At 32.1% G+C, this 9921-nt stretch overlaps 1 long non-coding RNA gene across 1 annotated transcript; it reads left to right on the forward strand.

Annotated features, from left to right (window-relative positions):
• Window positions 1-674: 674 nt before the first annotated feature.
• On the forward strand, window positions 675-1618 carry LOC125475466. Its single transcript, XR_007256850.1, has 3 exons — window positions 675-882; window positions 989-1338; window positions 1547-1618. It is a non-coding gene; the product is annotated as an uncharacterized LOC125475466 (long non-coding RNA).
• The last annotated feature ends 8303 nt before the right edge of the window (window positions 1619-9921 follow it).

The following is a 9921-nucleotide window of genomic DNA, read 5'->3' on the forward strand; positions in this document are numbered from 1 at the left end:
ATGAGATGACTTTGATTAACTTGGTCATCATTTTCCCGTTTTTGAACGTTTATACAAATATCATCAGTGGCAGGAATAGTCTTCTCAATGGTAGGCATTGGTTTTAATTGTATGGCTATCAAGATAAGAACACAAGGCCAGTTATATATTAATACAATAAACTAGTTCCTGGAAGCAAGATTCTTCTATTGCTGCGTCTAATAAGATTAAAAGAAAATAAAATGCTCAAGTAGGACAAAATTTAGAATGAAGAGAAAATGAAAAGCTTTACTAATCGTTATAAATCTATTGTTCCTAGAAACTGAGCGAGCTTCCACTTAAGAATGCAAACGGCATACTAGCTACTTTATCTAAGGTGTTTCCCCAATGTAGTTTTTAGCAATTGTTAACTCAGGGTTGTGCTGAATTTAATCTCACGCAATATCTACATATTATGAAGTGAAAGAAGAATAACATTGTTTAGAAATTATACATATGTTAAAACCCAACACAAAAGCACTGTTTATTAACAGTGAACGGACTAAAACGCCCTCCTAATTCTTCTTTGTGCGACATTTTTTGCTATTTTGCACGGTAAAAAGACCTTTCTGCCATGATTACCCACTATTCCCTTATTGCTCCAGCTTCGGAAAGAGAGATTTGTCCACGCTGCCCACGCGTCGATCATCCTCGACGACTCTGCTTCGACTTCTAGACTTTTCCACCTTTCCTTTTCACTTCTGTCTCTTTCACAATTCTCGGCTTATGTCGGTCTGAATCCTAGATTTCTTTCACTCCCAAACGTTGAGGTTCGTGACTTCGCCGTTGATTTGAACCCCACCAGCTTCGATTCCTTGGAGACACCCCTGCCACCTTTGCCGTAGTCGAATTCTTCGCTCACTGGTCAGCTTTTCTAATTTCTATGTAAACCATTGATTTTATTTGGGAAATAAATGGAACCCCGTATGTTTTTTGCTTTAAGTATTGATCTTTGAGCGTTACTCAGTAGATATTAGATCGATTGGAGGCTACCCATTTGAAAAAGAAGAGAGATCACATGGATGATGGATCATATGAGGTTCTCCAATTATTTGAGATCACATGGAAATATTTAATTCCGTATTTGTAATTCTTTATTGTTTCATTCAGTTCGTTAAATTCATTTAATTGTCTTTGTAATTCTCAGAAAACTAGAGAGGCCAGCCGGCCCTAACTTCCTTCTCTTTTGGTTAATCCTGTGAATTGGAGATCGGATCTCGCTGTTCTCTCTCTCTCATTTGGGTTTTATGCATTGCCATGGTGGTGGGAAGATTATGGAGAAGCTTTGAAAAACAGAGAGAGGAAATGAGCTTTAAACAGGTAAAGGAAACAAAATTGGAACAAAAACTTCCAGTGTTTATAAATGTGAGGTTTTTCAGTAAGTGTGCTCGTAAAAAGGTTTTAATCTTTCTTAGAAATATAGCTTTTTCAATTATGCAATGCTTTGAATGGAAAAAAAAAAAAAAAAAAAACCATTGTAATGTTAGTGTTTTGTGTATCTGATTTGTAACTACATTTTCTATTTCAGATTATTGTCAAAGCAGTATATATAAGTTACAAAGTGCTCTTGCTGAAATAGAAAAGAAAAAAAAAAAAAAAAGGTGAGTCAGGCTACCAAGAGTGTCAAATTTAGAATTTACAAATCTTTGTTAATCATATTGATAAGTGTTTATATATATATATATGCTATTTGTATGGTCCTTTAAAATTTTATGGCACATAAAATTATTTTCTTTGTATACACAGTGGAAAGCCTGTTGCTCATAGGTGCAAAACAGGATGTATGTTTATGTCATATAGGAAAAAAAATTAAGGATAGTATGATTAAAATCACTCTTTGTTTGGTTGAAATACAAATGCAAGAGCTTTACTCTAATTAGATAAATACTAGTCATACTAAACGTAATATAATGAATTTCAGGACTATATTTCTTGAATGTAATTTTCTAAACGCTGATGGCATTTGAGTTTACCTGCGATTATTCAAGTACTATTATCATTGTTTTTCTTCTTTGTTTAAAAATTGCCTCAACCTAAACTTCACCTGCAAGTTTTTATTCACCAGGTATTTGAAAGAAATAAGGAATTGACTCACTTCTTCAAAGCTTTGATGTCATATTTAATGCTGGGAGCTAAAACCTTTGCTCTCCTTCTTCAAAATGTTACTTTTGTGTGAGTTATCCTTATTTTAAAGTTTTCATATTTCATATTCTTCTTTGCACAAAATCACTGGTTGATTCCTCATTTCATGCGTGTATATATATATATTGCCATTTCTGCGATCATTTAATATTTCCTGCTGGATATAACCTCATTACATATTTGTGAAAGTGTTACTCAACATCAACTCTTATAAATGTGTCATGTTTCGCTGATTTAACCGTTTGGCGTTTGGTCAATACTTATTTTAGATGAATAACTAAATTTCATTTTTTTTAAGTACATTTTAAACTTGACTTGGAAAAAAAAAATGTCTGCCAACAAAACAATCTTAATACTTTTTATACAATTTTATCATTAAATACAGGAAAAATGCAATCTAGGTTTTACAGCAATTTCCCTGTGACAGGCAAATACTTCTTTGTTTTATGCTTGCCACTGTGTTGACAAACATGGTAAACAATTTAACCTCAGTTCATTTCTTAAATTTCATTCGCTTTTATCTTTTTCAATTTCAGGACAATAATTTTGAATCACACGTTATAATTAGCCTGCAAACGTGCATCTCTTGTTGACAACATGCCGATTCATATCATTTTCTATGCTTTTGGTAAGCAAACACTTGAGAGTTCAGAGTTTGATTCTCATTGGTTTTGTTTTGGAACTTTCGTTATTATCCAATTCTAACAAATGCTTTTTTGTTGTTTGTAGATCATGTGTTTAATCAATATTCTTCAAATTGTACAATTTTAGACCTCCTCACTAAAGACATTATTCATGCTAGACCTAGAGGATTCAATGGTATCATAAAAATTTAAGACTTTATCTGCTTTGTTTTCTTTGCATTTTTAAATTCAATTTTTATCTAATGCATGTTTATGTTTTCCAATTTTTACTATATATTTAAAATAAAGAAGCAAAACAAATCTGAAATACACACCTGCAAAACGTTGATGATGTTCCTATGAAATCACTGAAAAAAAGATCCTCTCCCAAGCATTACAAACTAGGGGCTCATGCTTTATCCTTATTTTCAAATTCTCGCTTTTCAATTTTAATCTGCAATTAAGTTTAATTTTTTGTTTATTCTGTGAGTTACATGCATGAGAATTCATTTGTCGTTTGTTTTCCCTGCATCTGAAAAATGCATCAATATGTAGCTGTAAAATTACATTTTGTTTTCTGTTTTAGATAAACCCTGCCTTTTTGTTTTTCCCAGTTGTATCTGCATCCTTGCAAGCTATCTATACTGAAGGTGAAAGCTTTTACCTTTACAGCTCTTGAACAACTAATGTAATTACAACTTTTAAACCTTTTTTTTTTTTTTTTTTTTTTTTTTTTTTTTTTTTTTTTTTCTTCTCTTGACATAATTGATCATTTGCAAACCAGGGTCACCAGGGTCTTCCATATCCACCTATACTTTCTCTCCAACTCTGCTGCACAATCATCAGTTCCAAATCTATTTGATTTCTCCTTTCCCGTTTTAATTGCACTTAATTAATAGTATTTAGATGTTTTTACTCTCGATTCATTTAGTTAGTCAAGGTATTAATCTTCTGCAGATTATGACTTACATTTTGTTGTTCATCTGTCTTTTCTTTTCCTATTTATGACACACCCTGTTCTGTGGCTGCCAAGCGTACTTGAAAAGTACTGGCATTGCAATTAGCTTGAATCTAATTTGAAAATTACGTTTTATGTACCAGTATTCCAAATATATTGCAATTTTTTCATTTGTGAGTCTTTTTTTTTTTTTTTTTTTTTTTTTTAAATTTTTTCTAGGCAAGTGAACGCTGATGTAATGCGTTGATTACCCAATTGCCATAATATAGCAGGCCTCTTCGTAGACAGATTGAAGCATTGCAGGTAAATGCAGAGTTGAATACCTTTTTACGGCATATTCTCAGCTTTTTAATGCATTTTCGATGCAGGTGTTTAATTTGTTTCAGTTAGACTTATGAAGTTTGATTACAGTCTTCACTTTCGATTGTACCCGTTTGGTGATGATTTACTTAGAATTTGTCAATCATTTTAATGCATGTAAGACGGTTTTTTCTTTTTAGGATGCTTTTCTAACCTTTAGACATTACTCGATTTGATTTTTTTAAATGGTACATGAATTTCCAACTTTGCTCTTTTAGTATGTTGTTACAGTGATTTAATTGATGTTTGTCCATAGATTTTTGCTAACTTTAATTCCCTCATTCTCACGTTATCTATAAATTGTTGTATGATTTTAATTTTAACTTCTTTGTTTTTATTTATTCCCATTTCTTCCATTGATACTCGATGTTTGCATTTACTAAAATTGCATCAAATTAACGCGTGATTGTACTGACGAAAGTGAGAGGATCAACTCTTTGCATAAAATTGTATCAGTTTATATAAAAATGTACACAAATGAAGGTAGAAATCTGTCTATGTTTCAAAAACCAATTTACTTAATGAATTTCTTTTATATATTTTCCATCTCTCTCAATAAGTATTCTTTAACAAAACTAAAATCTTTCAGTTGTAACAACCAAAGAGCCAGTTACATTTTCCTTTATTTGTGACAATTGATGTAGTAATTGAAACCTTTTTCAATTTTTAGTGTCTTTATGTTTTTCAGTTTTTACTTTTCTGTGTATATATTATGTCTTGCATTCTTTTTTTGGTTTTCAAACTACAAGTGGGTATACCAGAAGACTACAGCTTTCCATATAGTTTCATATTCTGTGATTAAATAAAAAATAAAAAAAACATGTAAAACTGTTGTACTTTGTTGCTAACCTTCATACACAATCAGGTCATGCTATTCATAAAGTGGTTTGAAGAATTCTAGGAGCTTGATTCACCTAATTTATCCTCTTCATGGAAAAATTCTTTCAAAAAGTTGAAGCATCTTTCATTGTAAATAACGTTAACCTTTTGTGATGATATTTTATCCCTTTGAAACATATTTTTTCATGTGCTTTTCAATCCTGCAGCAATGTGCGGGTAGTATTTCTAAACCTCTATATGTCTAGTCATAAAAATTAGTTTAGTCTCGCTCTCAACATTATTAATATGCAGTGGTTTTATAGTATTTACAGAAGGGAAAAATTAAGGCGCCACTAATAATAATTATCATTTGAATGTTCTTACCAAATCTTTTTAACAAAACACCGATAGTAATAAGTGTAGCGCAATCGGAATCGTTCAAGGTTTCGTGCGGAGTGACAGAATAGAGGTATTGAGCCATTTTTTCTCCTCTTTCAAAACCCTGAGACCTGAGAAGTGGGATGACATTGCAGCTAGGATTGGTGGTGCTGAGTAACTTGTTCTTTTCAACCATGTATTTTGCTAGTTCGACGCTTTCTAGTGCTTCGTCTACAACATAATGAAGACTGGAGAAACCATTAACGTCTTGTATTTCCAAAAGTCTTTTGGTCTCATTTAGTCCACCTATTTTCTTGCAATGTGCACCTTCTTACATAAGATTGCCATTTGAAGAACTGTCCCAGTCCTACCGTTTTTCGTAAGTCTTGCAGTTACTGCCTTGGGATGTTGGATAATAAACTCCAGTGCAGCATCCCATTCATCATTCTCCACCAAATCCCATAAAGTTTGATTAACGTGGCTGTCCTCGTGTCCTGCCAAGCTAGCTAACGTTATATATATATGACATAGTTGTTACCTTCATCACCAAAAGTAAACATAGAGACCATACAGTTGTTACATATTTTTCTTATTCTTCTTAATTTTAGGCTTTCTTTTATTATCACCCCCCATAACCACATTAAAATTTAATATTAAAGGACTTATATACCGTAATATGCAATGACAGCTTTGACCTCATAAAGTTCTAATTTTTTTTTTTTTCAAAATTTCTAAATACACCCAAATCACTTTTAGTGTGTATATTCCAAGTATATCCCTTAACATTGGATCCTGCTAAGTCTATCATAGTTGAAATCTAAGTTGTACTTTTGAAATATTGCAGTCAGGTACTTGCTTGTTTGGATATTCTTTTTCTTCAAAGGAGCGGATTAGTGTCTCTGGGCTTAGTAACAAGACTGTTAAAGTTGATGATATAGAAACTTGTGTCTCAGTAACATTGATATTATACTGTGCTATGAGATTGAGCACAAGATGCTTGAAGTTATTTATTACAAATTATAAGTTATAACTTGAGCAACTGAAGAAATATAACTAGTCTGTCATTATCCACTGTTAATCTCACGAAATTGGGGGCTTAGGTACAGTGGAATCCTATGACGGGAAATTTGCGTTTGATTCTAGCATTGAGCATTCAAATGAAATGGCCACTCTTAAGATTGAATGTCTTTGGCATCCAACATAATATCCGAGTTGTTCAAATTTTCAGCAGTATAGCCATTATCAAAGAGTAGGCTAGTTTCTGGGAAAGTATGAAGCAACCCAAAAATAATATTTGTGAAGTTAATGCGGAATCAATTCTCTTAAATTCTTTTTTTCATTAATGATGGCTTTTCAAATCTAAATCTTCATTATTTGAAAGGGAGGAGAAACAACATAGAAACCACCTCATAATTTGAAGAAACAAATAAGATCTTTGGTTGACCTTGTGTATTTGCACCTAAGATGTGAAAAGTATGCAGTGTATGTAAAAAACGTGGGGTGTATGTTGAGAGTGTGGGTGTGAGGGTATTATAGGAATGTATGTGGTGTATATTAAATATATGAAGTGTATTCAACAATATGTGAGGTGTTAATATAACAAAGCCACTTTTATTGTGTATAGGGTAGTTTTGTTCTGTTTTACCATTGAATACTGTTTTTTTTTTTTTTTTTTCCTGTAAATTGCAATTGTTAATTAAAATCCAATGTTGATAGCATCATGCATTTTAACTTTCTACTTGTAAAAAGAAAAATAAACGACTATTTTATAATACAAATAACGATGGAAAATTTGAAAAGAGTTTAATCAATAAATATTGAACGGAACTCTCTGTGGGAATAAAGATATAATACCTTCATTGGGCGATTCTTCTATTGCCGACCTTTCCTCTGGCTCTGCATCAACAGTGGTTGGGTTGCTATCAGTGTGATCGTCGGATATCTCCTCTAAAAAAATGAAATCCTTAATGTTTATATCGTATCACTCTATTGGAAAATATATTTCTCCCTTTTCCTTTCTTATTTTTGTTGTTGTTTAAATTGAACTATTCTACTAAGGATATATTGATTCAATTGAAAATAGCCAGGCCGAAGCCAAAATTGACACAATTTACGTCTCTCTATTTATTGGAAAAAAAAAAAGATGTCTTCGGCCTATGCCAAATAAATTGGGCTTACTACACTTTTATGCAAAATACAGTGCAACAAAAAGGCAAAGAGGAATGTTTGGCTTCTTAAAAGTTGAGGAGGAGTTCCTCATCAAATACTTTGTGGTTGATTCGCAGTCTGGTAATTATGATCAAAATTGTCCAAGCTATGAAGCATTAAAAAATGATCATTTATGTAAAAACAAAACAATTAGGTTGTTTAGTCAATTAATTATAGCAAATAGATATAGATGGTTCGTAAATAATGCTTTTATCGAATTTAACCACATGCTTTTAGACAATTCAATGAATAAATGATCTCATATTTTATTGATTTTACAAAAATGATCTTTACAAAATGATTTATAACATTAATAATTTCGATCAGAAACACAAAATTCCGTCAATCGGTCACAAAGTATTTTGAGGAGGAACTTCTCCTCATCCTCATCCTCATCCTCAGCTGGCTTCAACTTTTCTGCCAAAATATCCCATGCAACTTTGGCTGTGCTGATGCCCATAATAAAAGAAAAAGTATCGTCCCCACAAAAAGTTTGGATCGAGTGCAAAGCCTCGGCATTACTCTTCTTCCAAGCTTTAAATTCAGCCTCACCATCTTCTCGTTTAGGAGCCTCAGTGGTGGCTTCCACAACGTCCCAAAGATCTTTTGCCAACGGGTAGGTTTTTACTCGGAAACTCCATTCTTCATAGTTATTTTGGTTTAGAAGTTTATGAACAACTAAACTTGAGACAACTGTATCTGTCATCTTCAATCTGTAAATTTATCAAACCTGAATTTATGTTGTTCGAGCATATGTTAAAACAAACTAGTAAGAAAAAGGTAATACTCACAGATTGAATTTTTGGGCAATCTTCAGATTAAGCTATGCACATAGTGCAGCCAAAGTTCTTATTTATGATAACAAATCAGCCATTAAAAAAAGACTCAAGATATCCTATTATTTATTACAGCTGGACTTATGAGTCCATACTGAAGACAAAAAACAAAGGGCAGCTCCGCCGGTGCAAGTTAATTGATAGAGTAAGCCCTAAAGATGAGGGAAATAACGATAGAGAAATGCAATTAAAAAAGACTAGAAGTGATGACTTATTCTAGAATGAGTAAATTGTAGCAATGAGCCCTAAATTTTAACTCAATTATAACAATAGTCTCTCAACTAAAAATTCATAAATTGTAGCAATGGTCACTAAACTTTAACTTCATTGGAGCAATGGTCCCTCAACTAAAAATCCATTACCATTGGTTCCTCAACTTATCAAAACGTCTAGCTAGGGTCCCTCAACTAAAAATTCGTTACCATTGGTCCCTTAACTTTAATCTAACTAGAGAAATTGTCCCTTAACTTTAACTCAATTAGAGCAATGATCACTCAAACTTTAACCCAATTGTAGCAATGATCCTTCCAACATAACTCATTTTGAAAAAGTTGACGAAAGAGACCATAGTTACACGTTTTGATTAGTTGATGGACCCCAATTGTAACAATGGTCCTTCCAACATAACTTATTTTGGCCAAATTCTAACGAAGTTGATAAAAAGGACCATAGCTACACATTTTGATGAGTTGATGGACCAATGGTAATGAATTTTTAGTTGAGGGACAATTGCTCCAATTTGATTAAAATTGAGGGACCATTGCTACAATTTACTCGTTTGGAATTTGCTAGGTAAGAAACTGGATGTATTAGTTGACGTCAATTGTAAATTATAACTTAATTTTCATGGCAATTATTTAGCCCTTTGGATGGGAATCTATACCAACTAACAAATTAACAATATATGATTAAAAAAATCCACGAATTTCATATTCACGAACGTAAGTAACAAAGTATAAGTTATGTTAATCAGCACTTAAGTAATAATTTAATCATTAACAATCACGTTACTTAATTTACAAAATATGATTTAAATAGATAGTTGATAGGATTTTTACCACCTGCAAAAATAGGAATAAAAACACTTAAAAATACTTACAATAGAACAAGGTAGTTGTAGTATAAACGCCTCAAACAATATCGTTTTTCACAGGGATTGAATAAATAATTTGTGTTTAAAACAAATTCTTAATTAATTATTTAAAACAAAGTTTGGAAAATATTGATTTTGTGACCTAAAATATTAAAAATGAACTTTAAACTAAAACAATTAAAGAATTAGCAAAATAAAGAAAACAAAAGGAAACGTTTGAAAACCAAATTGTAAAAGCTTAGGGTTCCGCTGTCATCTTAACAATTCTATGTAGTTTTACCAATTACTAATGAATTACACATGCAACTTTAAAGGTTAGGTTTTCCTTATGCATATTCTTCTCGTGATATTCAAGCAAGAACATATATATAACATGCAACCTGTCTATAATATTCAAATCAAATATGAATATGCAAGACTCATTAAGTTTTATGAAAACCCCTTGAAAAATCATGCAACCCCTAAGAGTGTGATATTCGCCTTAGG

This window comes from the organism of the source record quoted next, unplaced genomic scaffold (genome assembly GCF_019419815.1).
Source record: "Pyrus x bretschneideri cultivar Hongxiangsu unplaced genomic scaffold, Pyrus_bretschneideri_v1 Contig15, whole genome shotgun sequence".
Classification (NCBI taxonomy): Eukaryota; Viridiplantae; Streptophyta; class Magnoliopsida; order Rosales; family Rosaceae; genus Pyrus; species Pyrus x bretschneideri.